The 17,639-nt window shown below is 46.7% G+C and overlaps 1 protein-coding gene across 1 annotated transcript in view; it reads left to right on the top strand.

Moving 5' to 3' along the window:
* Positions 1-17,639, top strand: part of ADGRG5 (adhesion G protein-coupled receptor G5) — a 303,433-nt gene that overhangs the window by 73,230 nt on the left and 212,564 nt on the right. The window lies entirely within an intron of this gene.

Below are 17,639 nucleotides of genomic sequence, written 5' to 3'. Positions count from 1 at the left end.
AGCGGCATCAATATGATGGGGGTATTTTGTTACCCAACATAGAAGCATACTACTGGGCGGAACACCTGACTCCTATAAATGAATGGATACATGCCCCGGCCCTCCAACCTACATATGCACTAGAACGCTACACAATGGAAAAACACACCTGTATACACTTCTTATATGGTGGCAAGGGGAAGAACAGACTGCTCCCGGCTAAGAGGGTCACCCTGGGGGCCTGGGCTAGTGCGACAAAGGCCATAGGGTAGGATGGTAAACCGACGAGACAAACGCCCCTCTGGAAGTGTGCCTGGCTGAAGGAGTTGAACAAGCTGAAGGGGTTCTCGGCCTGAGATGCTATAGGCATCTCGACGCTGGGAAATGTGCTGAGGAGGGGGGAGCTACAGTCATTTGCAGCAATAAGACAGGAATATGGACTTAGTCACACACAGTCGTTTCGATACATGCAGCTGCGACATGCTTGGAGGGCAGAGAGGGCACTAACGGGGCCTCTCCCGGAATATGCTCCGCTGGAGGGATGCTTACTGCAGGAACAGATCACCCATAGGGCGGTGTCCCTCACCTGTAGGACCCTAATGAATAATTTGCCCAATAAGCTGGGGAAACTTAGGGAAACCTGGGAGAGAGAGGTAGGGGCCATGGATGAGGTGGACTGGGGGATGGTTTTGATGCACCCTCGGGAGGTGGCAATTAAATCTCGCCTCCGGCTCATACAGTTCAAAGTGCTCCACCGAACATACTTTGATAGAGTCAGGTTGCACAGAATGGGTAGTACGTCGGACCCCTGCTGTCTGAGGTGCGGCTTTGAGAAGGGAGATTTCTTTCATACCATTTAGTCCTGCCCGAACATACAGGTTTTCTGGGGAGAGGTGCTCTGGGTTTTGGGAGAAGTGCTGGAAGTGGCTCTGCAGTCCGACCCTAAACTGGTCCTCCTGGGTATGACGAATGAAGTGGATGTGAGTCGTCCACAATTCATTTTTCTGGTATTAGCCTTGGTGGTGGCCAAGAGGGACGTGGCCAGGAAGTGGGGGTCGCCAGAGTGCCCGCAGCTGGAAGAGTGGCGTAGGGGAATGGACCTGTATATGGCTGCTGAGAGGGTCATGTACAAGGCAAGAGGGTGCCTCAAAAAGTTTGGCAGAGTGTGGGGGAAATGGCGCCGATATCATGGGCTGGATGGAGGTCTCCGATTTGCATGTGGTGGCAAAGGATTTAAGGGAGGAAGGGATATGGACTGTTGATCGTTGCTTTCTCCTATTTGATGGTAGGATCAATACAGAGCTAGTACTACTAGCGTTGAATATGTATGTTAAGAGACGGCGGATGAAGGAGGGTGGTGGGAGGATTCAGGGATGGGATGTGCTGAATAATACTGACATGCTTGTTTTTGTTTATGCAATAAAAAAACAGGCATACAGCCAGGTTCTGAAACTGGGATGGTGCAGTGAGCTAAAAAACGGTGTTGGATCTAGCCCTGATCTCTTGACTGGGTGAGAGCTTTCTGCTTAATTCAGAGACTCTGTCCCTCACCACCCCTTGTTGTAAATATTTTTGTCCACCCTAAGCGTGGAAGGGTATTCTCAGATGTGAGACCCTTGCTCATTGCACCATCAGGATTCAAGCAAACCGGGCCGAAGACGGCTGCAATGCCAGAAACCGGTCCCCGGGAGCTTGTTTCCTTCCCAGTGTAAGAATTGGCTTTTGTAGTTTGGTTTGCCCTGTTCCCATCATGCACTGGGACAGGAACAGACTAATTTGCATACAGCCAGGTTCTGAAACTGGGATGGTGCAGTGAGCTAAAAAACGGTGTTGGATCTAGCCCTGATCTCTTGACTGGGTGAGAGCTTTCTGCTTAATTCAGAGACTCTGTCCCTCACCACCCCTTGTTGTAAATATTTTTGTCCACCCTAAGCGTGGAAGGGTATTCTCAGATGTGAGACCCTTGCTCATTGCACCATCAGGATTCAAGCAAACCGGGCCGAAGACGGCTGCAATGCCAGAAACCGGTCCCCCGGAACTTGTTTCCTTCCCAGTGTAAGAATTGGCTTTTGTAGTTTGGTTTGCCCTGTTCCCATCATGCACTGGGACAGGAACAGACTAATTTGCATACAGCCAGGTTCTGAAACTGGGATGGTGCAGTGAGCTAAAAAACGGTGTTGGATCTAGCCCTGATCTCTTGACTGGGTGAGAGCTTTCTGCTTAATTCAGAGACTCTGTCCCTCACCACCCCTTGTTGTAAATATTTTTGTCCACCCTAAGCGTGGAAGGGTATTCTCAGATGTGAGACCCTTGCTCATTGCACCATCAGGATTCAAGCAAACCGGGCCGAAGACGGCTGCAATGCCAGAAACCGGTCCCCGGGAGCTTGTTTCCTTCCCAGTGTAAGAATTGGCTTTTGTAGTTTGGTTTGCCCTGTTCCCATCATGCACTGGGACAGGAACAGACTAATTTGCATACAGCCAGGTTCTGAAACTGGGATGGTGCAGTGAGCTAAAAAACGGTGTTGGATCTAGCCCTGATCTCTTGACTGGGTGAGAGCTTTCTGCTTAATTCAGAGACTCTGTCCCTCACCACCCCTTGTTGTAAATATTTTTGTCCACCCTAAGCGTGGAAGGGTATTCTCAGATGTGAGACCCTTGCTCATTGCACCATCAGGATTCAAGCAAACCGGGCCGAAGACGGCTGCAATGCCAGAAACCGGTCCCCGGGAGCTTGTTTCCTTCCCAGTGTAAGAATTGGCTTTTGTAGTTTGGTTTGCCCTGTTCCCATCATGCACTGGGACAGGAACAGACTAATTTGCATACAGCCAGGTTCTGAAACTGGGATGGTGCAGTGAGCTAAAAAACGGTGTTGGATCTAGCCCTGATCTCTTGACTGGGTGAGAGCTTTCTGCTTAATTCAGAGACTCTGTCCCTCACCACCCCTTGTTGTAAATATATAGTCAACTAATATCACTCTGGATTCCCATTGGACTCCTGTCAAACTTGTCTTCAGTCTGTTGGGTCCCCGGTGTGCCAGCTGATCCCAGGGCAAAAGCCACCCCTTGGTACATATCTAGGAAATGTTCTCCTTCAAACACTACTGACTTGGTGTGGTTTTGTCCCTTTTCTGTCCTCTGAGATAGACCCAAAGTCAAATGTGAGGTACAGTTATTGTCAGGAGAAGGGTGGGAAGAAATAATGGATGGTGGAAAGGCTGCTATTGGCTTGAATTCCACTCCATATAAATATGAGAAGAAAACTGTGCTTTCTAGCCATAGCTGTATGTCTGCAAAACACACCTGGTGAAAAAATAGTGTGGTCCACCCTTGCAGGTAATACCGCCCATGATTCCTCAAAATATCTGGGTTTTGTAGGGTTCCGAGGTGGCCAGCAGCAATATAGTCAAAGACTCAGTGGTGGCTCCTTCGTAATGGCAGAGGAGCATCGCCTCACTGCCTGGCTCAGAGCCAGTAAATGTAAAATAAAACGATGCTCTTGCATGGTTTTATTTTACATTTGCCGGCTCTCAGCCAGTGGTGTTGGGAGGGGCAGGGCCTAGGTATGGGAGGGGAGGAGGAGTGCTAGTGCACTCCACTCCCTAAGTGTGCATATGTGTTTTGGCATGTTCATTTCAGGCCGACCAAAACACACATGCGCACTTAGGTTTTCTCCAGCTCATTTGCATTGAGCAAGCGGGCTGGAGAAACCCCACAGACTCCCTGGTCTGAGCAGGGCGTCTTTCCTGCGTGCTCAGACCAATCCCTGAGGGATTGGATGGGAGTCTGGGTCCCAGGGGCTGCTGGGACCCAGGAAGAAGAGGGGAGGTGGCAAGACAAGACTCGTAACCTGGCGGCGGTGGGCGGCAAAAGGTATGTTTTCTTTTTCTTTTTTTTAAATGTATTTGTAAGCTCCCCCACGTGACCTCCCCTGCGCGACCCCACCCACCCCACCACCCTTTATTTATGGCGGCCACCGCTACAAAGACTGCAGCCATCAACCATATCAAATTTCCAGGAAAGTCCCTAATGCAAAACCCACTGGACACAGTTGCATCTGTGGCGATTCCTGTCTCAAACAATATACTGATGTCAACAGTGGGAAGTTTTTATAGGAGTCTTACGGCACGGGGGTGTTAAGTGCACTCTAACTGTAACAATGTTCTAGGTCTTTACAGTACTTTTTAACTCAAACCTTTAGTACGTCACCATCAGGGTGATAAGTGTTAACCAGTTCAAGTGTTACTCAGGGACCTGGTATGAGGTAGAAACTCAGCATTCATTTAAAACACAATTATTCATTTAGCAGCAGTCATCACCATGATTCCTAAACCTGAGAATGATCCTACCAAATGCGCATCTTTAGGTTAAATGTTGATACCAAAATCTTTACAGGCATACTGGCTGCTCTCCTTAATCCATATATGTAGGGCCTGATAGATCCTGGTCAAGCTGAATTTATACCAGAAAGGGGCTGCAGTGACAACACAAAGCGACTTCCGCACCTTATCGATAAAGTGGGACTCTCCCAGAAACCAGCACTACTGATGTCAATCGGTGCCGAAAAGGCCTTTGATCAGGTGCATTGGGCTTTCCTTCACCTCTTGTTGGAGGGGATCGGACTAGGCGCTCAATTTCAGAAATGGGTCTAGTGTAACTATGCCCGGCCTGTGACATCTCTGCGAGCTAAAGTATTGGCCTCACAAAGATTTAATAGAGCGCGAGTCCCACAACAGGGCTGCCCTTTTTCACAAAAGTCAAAAGCCCTGAACCTCACACACCCCCAGAGCGACAAACCCCGATTAGATCGCCTCTTCCCCTTGATGATCCAATGGGTTGCCTTACCTGGGTTTCAAATTTGGCATTCACTGAGCAAACTACAAGGACCTGCTGTCGAACACTGGAATCAACTTGTAGATGTGGAAAGGGAGAAGCATCTCTTGGCTGAGTAGGATAGCTGCTATTAAAATAACCCTCCTCCCTAATATCCTTTACATAATGCAGGCCATTCTCCTACAGCCACCCCCACGGGTGCTAGGAAAACGACAGCACCTATTAGAGACTTACTTATGGGAGGGCAGGAAACTGCGCATGGCAAGGAAATGGGCCTACCTACTGTTAGCGGATGAAGGCCTAGGGATCTCTCACCTAAAACACTATTACCAAGCAGCCCAACTGTGATACATGGTGGAATGGTATGGACCCCTTACCGAAAACACTGGTGCTTCATTGGCCAAACAATAGCTGGGATTCACATGTGGAAGTTTGCCTGGCTGCTTAAAAAACACTGCCGCCCAGGGCTTTATATCTTGCCTAGCATGCGAGCCACACTGGGAACATTGGATATTATCTACGCACATTTGCCCATACACACCTATTATAGGCAACCCTGCTTTTCCTCCTGCCATACAGGAAATAGCTTTTCTTCTTTGGCAAGCAGCTAATTGTAAACAAGTTGGAGACCTCTTTGAATAAAATCAGGCTTGATGGGTTTTCCTCAGTACAAGCCAGGTATGGCATATTGGCAGACTAGCACTGGCACTACACCGCCATCAAACATTGGGTTACCCACCCCTAGTCTGCCCCCATGTGGCATGCCCCTCACACAATCTGCGAAATGACTCTTCTCGCACCTCAGCAACAATGGCATCCTCCCAGACAGTTATACCTTTTTGAACACTCATCTAGAGCCCACAAATTCTCCTGCACAGAAGAGGTGGGAATCCGAATTGGAGTGCTCCTTCACCCCCAAGGAATAGACTAATATCTTGAGCAGAGCCCGCTCTTTCTCTCATAGTGCTGTGGGAAAGGAGACCATGCTCAAGATCCTACATTATTGTTAGTATACCCCGCCAGACTCATTCGATGGCTGCCACAGGGGGTGAATGCTGCTGGCGCAGCTGTGGTCACACAGGAACTGTGACTCGCCTTTTTGGCATTTCCCTAAACCTAAAAGGTACTGGGAGGAAGTGTTGGACAACATTAATGAGATATACAAAACCATAGCTATATATTATTAGGAATCCCTAATGCACTGACTTAACCTTGCACCCCAACAAAGGTAAGGGCATTACCCTTGTACTCTGCGCGGCTAAAAAAACTGTCATCTTGGCCAAATGGGCACAGCCAAAACACTCACTCTTGCAGATTGGTTGAATTAACTTTGGGACCTGCAGGGCATGGAGAAATTGACTGCCGCCATAGATGACAAAGTACCACTGGCCGATAAAATCATGTGGCCCGTGCATTCAGTTTCTGGTGGTGAACTATCCTGCCCGGCATATCTACGGGTGCTTCGACTAACTAGTGCTAGTGGCCCTACGGGATTGATCACTGAAAGCTAAACTCTATGGCAGTGCTCATGCAGCGCCCCACTACCTGACCCACTGAACTTTCTGTGTAAAGGAGCACCCTTGAGACGGAGATGCTTACCTCTCACCGAACTACTGCAAACCATTACACCATAAACCCTACCCGTTCATGTGTATGAGCTGTTCGCACTTGTTCCCTATGGAACCCACCCTCCCTTCCCCTCTCCTGGCCCTCTACCTCACTGGCCCTTGCATGTATATAAGAGTTTGTTCTCTCTATTACAAACTCAATAACATAGTTTTGAACTATAAAAAACAATTATTAGTAGTCAATAAACCAATGCCCAGCCAGTCCATTTGCATATAAAAAAGTACTTTACTCCTACCACACAGCTTAAAACATGCCAAAATTCAGGGGGTGGGAATATGATGTGTGATAATCAAGCCATCAGTCACTGCATGAGGGGAGTCAGCCAGTATTAACCTAGGCTGTTTGTCAGTGGTATGCTATTCTATCAAAATACATTATGTGGAATTTAGAACTCTTGGGGGTTACGGTTCTCTTAATGCGGCTTTGAGTTCCTGCCTAACCCCTTACCAAAGTTAGTTAGGACTAGGCTCTTGGTAGCACACACAAAGGTCCCAAAGTTCACAGTCCTCCTGGCACTGCCACACTGTTGCACTGTGTGCACCATGGTTACTCAGTCTGTGGGGGTTCGGCTCGCTTCTAGCACAGGCTGAGGGTGGTGCGGCTCCCAGCGGTGTGAAGTTCTACACACTATCCATGAACAGTCCTGCTCATATGAGGCTGATCTCCCCAGCTTTTCGGCTTATGTAAATGTGCATACTTAAGGACGGGAAAGGGGTGTTACACGCGTTAGAGAGGCAAGCCATGCTCCATTGATATCTCTTGGAGTTAGACGGATTTTTATGAATGGTCTGCCTCTGGCCCAAACACAAACCCCCCACCCAAACAAAGTGAAGAGTCTACTAGGGTGGCCAATGAAACCACCAACTGCCTTACGTGATCTAAATGTATTGCCAACCTTATCTAGGCAATTTGGCTTTGATTGATATAACTGCCAAAGTGCAGTCAGGGTTCTTAAGGTGCAACAGTCACAGGTGCTTTGTCTTTTGACAGGTGACCACAGAATGCCATTGCCATTTTCAGTAGTTCTATGACATCACAGGTGCTTCACCTTTGCGCATGCCACAGATACCTCAGGGTCTCAAAGCTTCACCATACAGCCCGGCAAAGCAGATCTTCGACTGATTTTGAGCACGCTGCGTTCTACTCTTCCTGGTTCAGCTCATCCCAGTCATCTTTTTCAAGGTAGCATCATGTTCATGTGAGGGCGCTTCCAACACCTCTCCCGGACAGTCACTCAGCCCTTTCCCTCAAGGCAGGCCCAGGGCAGCTACTCCCGGGCAATTGCTGAACACCCAGATTTCTGTTCCCAAACCGGGTAAAGGGGAGTTGGAGCTTGTTCAACAACTCCAAAGCTGGAGCACTGAAGAGTTTATTGGTGTCCAGTGGTATGACACCCAAGATTAGGCTAGACATATCTTGGTCCAGTGGCGGTTAGGTTCTTTGCCATGCTTACGCCAAGTTTACTAACACTGTGTATCCACAGCTCCAACTTGGGGACCAGGTTCTAGCAGTTCCTCAATTTTGTGTATGCCTCCCAGACTTGTTCAGTCCTAGTCTTTGTCTTACAGTATCAGTCGGCTAGAAGGTGGGGTGGAGTTGGGAGTGTCCTGTCAGGGAACATCCAAACCAAAGGCACAAAAGAGAGAGGGGCTTCCCCCCAGTACTACTGCGCGTGTTGGGGTAACATTTATGGAGAACAATGGAACAGGAAAGGGAAGGTGCTTTCCATAAGGTACAGTGGAGTCATCTCTCACGCCCTAGCCTCTGGTCCAATACAAGGGCTTGAGAAATGCTTTGAAGAATTTCTGCAGTTCAGATTGCTGCCTGGGACTCGTTGATCGCCATCTTATGTTCCATTTAATTGCAGGGAATTAAAATAAGAGGCCAGAGCCACAGATAGCACACCCTCACTGTGCACATCCTGTATGCAATACATTAGTTACACAAACACTTGCCATCCATTCCCATATGAGTGGAGCAAAAAGACCAGGTTGCATGCAGGGGACTGGCAGACCAATCTAAAAACACAGGAGAGGCCAGTAGGCAACCCTCCCTGGCAGGCGGCCGGCAAAAAGGTCTGCTTTACTATTATACCACCATTGTCAGCCCTCTATAGGTCAGACTGCTGTTGGTAATCACGTTTGGTAAAGAAAGGCGCAAATTGTGTGCCCTTTTAGATCACATAGCCCAGTTTTGTCTCATTCCATGTCACAGGGAGCCATCAGCTTACACAAATGAACCTTATGTATGCTGGGGTCAATCAAAATCTAAAAGACCTAGAACCTCCCTCTGGGGAACTCGAAGCGATGCTACAGACTCTCCCAACCCAGGGAGGTGACCTTTTCCGTCCAAACCCTCACATTTGGGGTACTGTTTTTATGGAAGAAGTGTGGAAAGATGATAGAATGTTTTCAGTTTTTAGGGAGTTTCATTCTTTTACAGTACTTAAATGTGAAGCAACCCTGTTTTAGTTGTAGTTTGACATTTTTAGGGTTTTATGAGAAGATAGAAGTAGTGTGAGCCTCTCATGTGAGGCCTACCTGGATTCCCCAACATCATTGACTTTCAAAAATATCTGAGATTGGTGAAACCTCCCTTTGATTCCGATTGGGACAAAAAACCAAGAAATAGCACCCATCTTACATGGCAAATGTTTTTCAAAACCGCTCCTTAAAATGCTGATGGACTGTGCTTTTTCAGAATATGTGAAACAACGCAGGGAAATTGTGGTATTAGGACATTTTGCCCTATTCTTTAATGTTCCAAGGACTTTTGAATTGCTATTTTAAGGAAATTTGTTGTTAATGAAAAATAATATTTGCAAATGCTTCCTCACCATTTTAACGCGTTGTGGGGAGGCCATTATTCTGAATGACTGTTCCAGTGCAGAGCAGCCCTGCTTTATTCGCAGTTTTTAAATTCGCCTACAGTCTGTTTTTATGTCTGTGCTTTTCTGAAACGGGCTATTCAGGCTAGAAAAGCAATGATAGTTTAAACTGTCTATAGACTCCCTTTGGGTATATAAGCTGAATGACGAATGGATGTGTTTTTGGATTCAAGTTTTATGAAATGTAATTTATATGCATGGTTTTATGTATCGAATCTATTTTATCACTCCTGAGTGTTTTTTATTATTCTGATGAGTTAAATAAGATTCTGATATAGCACGATGTATTTTTATATTTGCATTTTATTGTATGAATATGTTTTTCTCTTTTATGATCTTTATAGATCGAATAAAGAGTCTCTTATTCTGAATAATTCGAATTACTATTTTTCTAAAATCAGATTCGTGGGTAAAATTCCAAAACGCGCATTTTCCATGATGCACTGCTTCTATTGGCTTCAATTTAAAACTATACATGTTCTATATCTCTGATAAAGATTCTGGTGAATGTAGTGGTGTATTACTTTTGTAAATCATCCTTCAGTACAAGATGGGAACCTTTTTACAATTTTTCTTTATTGACATTTTAATTTGCTATTATGTGCATACAAGTAGAATTGTTTGGGAAGAAATTTGTTTGGAAAATCCTATTTATGGCCATTTAAAAGAAATGTCAAAATAATGGTATAAAAATATTTCCTTTTTCTTTTGTTATTGCCATTTTAGAAGGAAAAACACCCATTCACGCACAGCACTGTCTTCCTTAATATTATTATGATTTTTTAATACTGCCATATTTTGGCTACTTTCTCTGATGCTCCAGAGTAAATCATTCATCCCAGGTATATTTATGGACCTCAACATGTGGGGGAAAAGGTTCAGGTTTTTCCTGGATATCATTTGTGAAAATTATGTTATGAAGGCTTAAAAGTAGCACAAGAGTCCTTCGTACTTAAAGTGTAAAAGAGGACTCTCCTGTCTACATTAGTACGCCCAGACCAATCTGGCTTTGTGTTGTGGAGAAGGACAGCAAGTGACATGAGGAAAGTTTTTCGTGTGCACGAGGGAAACAGGACTTCCGGTGGGGGCCTCCATTGATATGGAGAAGGCTTTTGGCTCCTGAATTGTACTTGTTTGAAGCCAAGAATGTAATGGGCTTCCCCAGAAATCCTGACTTGAATATACAACTGCTCCACTGTTCCCACCAGAAGGATAAAAGCTGTCAAGTTAACCTCACATCCCTTAACATCGAGCGTGGCACACACCAAGGGTGCTCATTGCCTCCATTCTTGTTCTTGTTGGCGATGGCCATGTGGAGGTAGCGAACAGAGGTATAGTACTGGAACGGCGTATGCACACCATCTTGTACAGGAAGTACATGTCAATATTTCTTAAAAGCACTGGAAGCGATTTGCCCCGGATATTGGTTTTGTTGAAAAACTTTAGGCAAATATCAAGACTAAATTGAAATATCATTGAATCCTGCCTATACCGGTTGAGAATGATGGTGGCGCTTGAGACAGGCTCACTGCTCTTAAATGGGAACCTACTACTTTCAAATGCCTGAGAGTAGATGTCTACCACTTGGAAGAGGACTGCAAAGACAGCAATTTCTTTATAACCTTGACAAAGTCACAAGACCTAGAAGTGTTCTGGAACAAGCTACTGCTCTCAACTATGGGCAGAGTGGTGATTGTCAAGTTGCTACTCTTAACAAGGTTCCTATATGTACTATCCTTCCTTCTCTCTCTCCCACCCTCTCTGTCTCTCCCCCTGCACAGTGTGCGGACTGTCATTGTCTACCACTAATGCAACAGCAGCACCTAATAGCAGCCACCTCCCATGATCATCGAGTCAGAGAGACCTTGACAGTAAACATTGGAGTGGGCTGCTACTTTTGTCAATGGCGAATGGCATCTATGGGCGGGGGAGGTCACGGGCAAAAGTAAAGTACAAATGATAAAAATAACACTTACCGAATGACAGGACCTCCTCACTCCAGACCTCCCGGTGACTGCAAAGCAGACCTCAGCTAACTCCATGGAACAATCCTGGCGCTGCTCACAGCACGAGAGCAGCGCCCTGATTGCAGGGTCCGGCCTGCCTCCGCGCTCCACGGGGCACTGGAGTCCTGCACTTACTCTCAACTCAGCTGTCTTAAGCTGGTGCCACTCAGCAGGCCCTGCCTCGTCCTGCATTACCATTTTATTACAAATCTCGGGATGCATTTAAGTGGAGCGACGTTTCTCCACTCCAACGAAGGAGTCACTCCTGACTATAGCTGCGCTGTTTGACATTGGCTGGCCTCCCCACTCATCTTGGCTTGTCAAGCAGCCAATGAAAGCCAAGTTGCGTCACCGGGGACCAGTCAAGTAACAGCGAGACTGACTCTGATGGGAAAACAGTGATGGGGACTAAAGTGGCAACTTTTCTCCATGTAGGCATGGACAAGATGTCTAGTCCTCAGTACTTGATCTACATTTCACTCCCATCAGGTGTGGTAGTCGAATTAATTTGATGGGGGGAAACCGAAACCTCAACCCCCTGAATGCATTAGGCTGTCACAATAAAGGCCCGGACTGGAAACAGTGTAGATATTGACATAGGGCGAGGGACCCACTCTTGGAGCCACACTATAGCAAAAGTGTGCTGTGGAGATAGTACCTTTCGCAGTTTACCTTTGTCTCTGCAAAATAAAACCAAGTTTTACCATGAGTAGAATGATGTGGGCATGCCGCAACCCCACATCAATAATGAGTGTCAGGAGGGTGGGGGCTGCAGAACGAGGTGGAGCAATAAGTTGGGAAGGCGGCGCTCCCCTTTGTTCACCACTACACCTCATTGTCAATTGTTTCTGAAAAGAAGAATTTATTACAAAAAGTGGTAGGTTTGTAGAGCTAAGCTTCAACTGTGGAAGCTTTGACATGAGCTGTGCATATACTGTGGTGAGCTATACAGAAGACACTGCTTGTGCTTGTGCAACATGGAACTGTTGGGCACTTATGTATGTTGGTGCTGTGAGCTGTGACCACATGAGCTGTGCATATACTGTGGTGAGCTATACCGAAGACACTACTTGTGCAACATGGAACTGTTGGGCACTTATGTATGGTGGTGCTGTGAGCTGTGACCACATGAGCTGTGCATATACTGTGGTGAGCTATACCGAAGACACTACTTGTGCAACATGGAACTGTTGGGCACTTATGTATGTTGGTGCTGTGAGCTGTGACCACATGAGCTGTGCATATACTGTGGTGAGCTATACCGAAGACACTACTTGTGCAACATGGAACTGTTGGGCACTTATGTATGTTGGTGCTGTGAGCTGTGACCACATGAGCTGTGCATATACTGTGGTGAGCTATACTGAAGACACTACTTGTGCAACATGGAACTGTTGGGCACTTATGTATGTTGGTGCTGTGAGCTGTGACCACATGAGCTGTGCATATACTGTGGTGAGCTATACTGAAGACACTACTTGTGCAACATGGAACTGTTGGGCACTTATGTATGGTGGTGCTGTGAGCTGTGACCACATGAGCTGTGCATATACTGTGGTGAGCTATACTGAAGACACTACTTGTGCAACATGGAACTGTTGGGCACTTATGTATGGTGGTGCTGTGAGCTGTGACCACATGAGCTGTGCATATACTGTGGTGAGCTATACTGAAGACACTACTTGTGCAACATGGAACTGTTGGGCACTTATGTATGGTGGTGCTGTGAGCTGTGACCACATGAGCTGTGCATATACTGTGGTGAGCTATACTGAAGACACTACTTGTGCAACATGGAACTGTTGGGCACTTATGTATGTTGGTGCTGTGAGCTGTGACCACATGAGCTGTGCATATACTGTGGTGAGCTATACTGAAGACACTACTTGTGCAACATGGAACTGTTGGGCACTTATGTATGGTGGTGCTGTGAGCTGTGACCACATGAGCTGTGCATATACTGTGGTGAGCTATACTGAAGACACTACTTGTGCAACATGGAACTGTTGGGCACTTATGTATGGTGGTGCTGTGAGCTGTGACCACATGAGCTGTGCATATACTGTGGTGAGCTATACTGAAGACACTACTTGTGCAACATGGAACTGTTGGGCACTTATGTATGTTGGTGCTGTGAGCTGTGACCACATGAGCTGTGCATATACTGTGGTGAGCTATACTGAAGACACTACTTGTGCAACATGGAACTGTTGGGCACTTATGTATGTTGGTGCTGTGAGCTGTGACCACATGAGCTGTGCATATACTGTGGTGAGCTATACTGAAGACACTACTTGTGCAACATGGAACTGTTGGGCACTTATGTATGTTGGTGCTGTGAGCTGTGACCACATGAGCTGTGCATATACTGTGGTGAGCTATACTGAAGACACTACTTGTGCAACATGGAACTGTTGGGCACTTATGTATGGTGGTGCTGTGAGCTGTGACCACATGAGCTGTGCATATACTGTGGTGAGCTATACTGAAGACACTACTTGTGCAACATGGAACTGTTGGGCACTTATGTATGTTGGTGCTGTGAGCTGTGACCACATGAGCTGTGCATATACTGTGGTGAGCTATACTGAAGACACTACTTGTGCAACATGGAACTGTTGGGCACTTATGTATGTTGGTGCTGTGAGCTGTGACCACATGAGCTGTGCATATACTGTGGTGAGCTATACTGAAGACACTACTTGTGCAACATGGAACTGTTGGGCACTTATGTATGGTGGTGCTGTGAGCTGTGACCACATGAGCTGTGCATATACTGTGGTGAGCTATACTGAAGACACTACTTGTGCAACATGGAACTGTTGGGCACTTATGTATGTTGGTGCTGTGAGCTGTGACCACATGAGCTGTGCATATACTGTGGTGAGCTATACCGAAGACACTACTTGTGCAACATGGAACTGTTGGGCACTTATGTATGGTGGTGCTGTGAGCTGTGACCACATGAGCTGTGCATATACTGTGGTGAGCTATACTGAAGACACTACTTGTGCAACATGGAACTGTTGGGCACTTATGTATGTTGGTGCTGTGAGCTGGGACCACATGAGCTGTGCATATACTGTGGTGAGCTATCCTGAAGACACTACTTGTGCAACATGGAACTGTTGGGCACTTATGTATGTTGGTGCTGTGAGCTGGGACCACATGAGCTGTGCATATACTGTGGTGAGCTATACTGAAGACACTACTTGTGCAACATGGAACTGTTGGGCACTTATGTATGTTGGTGCTGTGAGCTGGGACCACATGAGCTGTGCATATACTGTGGTGAGCTATACTGAAGACACTACTTGTGCAACATGGAACTGTTGGGCACTTATGTATGTTGGTGCTGTGAGCTGTGACCACATGAGCTGTGCCTATACTGTGGTGAGCTATACCGAAGACACTACTTGTGCAACATGGAACTGTTGGGCACTTATGTATGGTGGTGCTGTGAGCTGTGACCACATGAGCTGTGCCTATACTGTGGTGAGCTATACCGAAGACACTACTTGTGCAACATGGAACTGTTGGGCACTTATGTATGTTGGTGCTGTGAGCTGTGACCACATGAGCTGTGCCTATACTGTGGTGAGATATACTGAAGACACTACTTGTGCAACATGGAACTGTTGGGCACTTATGTATGGTGGTGCTGTGAGCTGTGACCACATGAGCTGTGCATATACTGTGGTGAGCTATACTGAAGACACTACTTGTGCAACATGGAACTGTTGGGCACTTATGTATGTTGGTGCTGTGAGCTGTGACCACATGAGCTGTGCATATACTGTGGTGAGCTATACCGAAGACACTACTTGTGCAACATGGAACTGTTGGGCACTTATGTATGGTGGTGCTGTGAGCTGTGACCACATGAGCTGTGCATATACTGTGGTGAGCTATACCGAAGACACTACTTGTGCAACATGGAACTGTTGGGCACTTATGTATGTTGGTGCTGTGAGCTGTGACCACATGAGCTGTGCATATACTGTGGTGAGCTATACCGAAGACACTACTTGTGCAACATGGAACTGTTGGGCACTTATGTATGGTGGTGCTGTGAGCTGTGACCACATGAGCTGTGCATATACTGTGGTGAGCTATACCGAAGACACTACTTGTGCAACATGGAACTGTTGGGCACTTATGTATGTTGGTGCTGTGAGCTGTGACCACATGAGCTGTGCATATACTGTGGTGAGCTATACCGAAGACACTACTTGTGCAACATGGAACTGTTGGGCACTTATGTATGTTGGTGCTGTGAGCTGTGACCACATGAGCTGTGCATATACTGTGGTGAGCTATACCGAAGACACTACTTGTGCAACATGGAACTGTTGGGCACTTATGTATGTTGGTGCTGTGAGCTGTGACCACATGAGCTGTGCATATACTGTGGTGAGCTATACCGAAGACACTACTTGTGCAACATGGAACTGTTGGGCACTTATGTATGTTGGTGCTGTGAGCTGTGACCACATGAGCTGTGCATATACTGTGGTGAGCTATACTGAAGACACTACTTGTGCAACATGGAACTGTTGGGCACTTATGTATGTTGGTGCTGTGAGCTGTGACCACATGAGCTGTGCATATACTGTGGTGAGCTATACTGAAGACACTACTTGTGCAACATGGAACTGTTGGGCACTTATGTATGTTGGTGCTGTGAGCTGTGACCACATGAGCTGTGCATATACTGTGGTGAGCTATACCGAAGACACTACTTGTGCAACATGGAACTGTTGGGCACTTATGTATGTTGGTGCTGTGAGCTGTGACCACATGAGCTGTGCATATACTGTGGTGAGCTATACCGAAGACACTACTTGTGCAACATGGAACTGTTGGGCACTTATGTATGTTGGTGCTGTGAGCTGTGACCACATGAGCTGTGCATATACTGTGGTGAGCTATACCGAAGACACTACTTGTGCAACATGGAACTGTTGGGCACTTATGTATGTTGGTGCTGTGAGCTGTGACCACATGAGCTGTGCATATACTGTGGTGAGCTATACCGAAGACACTACTTGTGCAACATGGAACTGTTGGGCACTTATGTATGTTGGTGCTGTGAGCTGTGACCCCATGAGCTGTGCATATACTGTGGTGAGCTATACCGAAGACACTACTTGTGCAACATGGAACTGTTGGGCACTTATGTATGTTGGTGCTGTGAGCTGTGACCCCATGAGCTGTGCATATACTGTGGTGAGCTATACCGAAGACACTACTTGTGCAACATGGAACTGTTGGGCACTTATGTATGTTGGTGCTGTGAGCTGTGACCACATGAGCTGTGCATATACTGTGGTGAGCTATACCGAAGACACTACTTGTGCAACATGGAACTGTTGGGCACTTATGTATGTTGGTGCTGTGAGCTGTGACCACATGAGCTGTGCATATACTGTGGTGAGCTATACAGAAGACACTACTTGTGCAACATGGAACTGTTGGGCACTTATGTATGGTGGTGCTGTGAGCTGTGACCACATGAGCTGTGCATATACTGTGGTGAGCTATACCGAAGACACTACTTGTGCAACATGGAACTGTTGGGCACTTATGTATGTTGGTGCTGTGAGCTGTGACCACATGAGCTGTGCATATACTGTGGTGAGCTATACCGAAGACACTACTTGTGCAACATGGAACTGTTGGGCACTTATGTATGTTGGTGCTGTGAGCTGTGACCACATGAGCTGTGCATATACTGTGGTGAGCTATACCGAAGACACTACTTGTGCAACATGGAACTGTTGGGCACTTATGTATGGTGGTGCTGTGAGCTGTGACCACATGAGCTGTGCATATACTGTGGTGAGCTATACCGAAGACACTACTTGTGCAACATGGAACTGTTGGGCACTTATGTATGTTGGTGCTGTGAGCTGTGACCACATGAGCTGTGCATATACTGTGGTGAGCTATACCGAAGACACTACTTGTGCAACATGGAACTGTTGGGCACTTATGTATGTTGGTGCTGTGAGCTGTGACCACATGAGCTGTGCATATACTGTGGTGAGCTATACCGAAGACACTACTTGTGCAACATGGAACTGTTGGGCACTTATGTATGTTGGTGCTGTGATACTCACGCTGTGACCACATGAGCTGTGCATATACTGTGGTGAGCTATACTGAAGACACTACTTGTGCAACATGGAACTGTTGGGCACTTATGTATGGTGGTGCTGTGATAGCATATACTGTGGTGAGCTATACTGAAGACACTACTTGTGCAACATGGAACTGTTGGGCACTTATGTATGGTGGTGCTGTG

The sequence above is a fragment of the Lissotriton vulgaris genome, chromosome 12, assembly GCF_964263255.1.
Source record: "Lissotriton vulgaris chromosome 12, aLisVul1.2, whole genome shotgun sequence".
NCBI classification, from domain to species: domain Eukaryota; kingdom Metazoa; phylum Chordata; class Amphibia; order Caudata; family Salamandridae; genus Lissotriton; species Lissotriton vulgaris.
The sequence above is the reverse complement of the archived record's forward strand: the minus strand, read 5'-3'. Positions and strand labels throughout refer to the sequence as shown.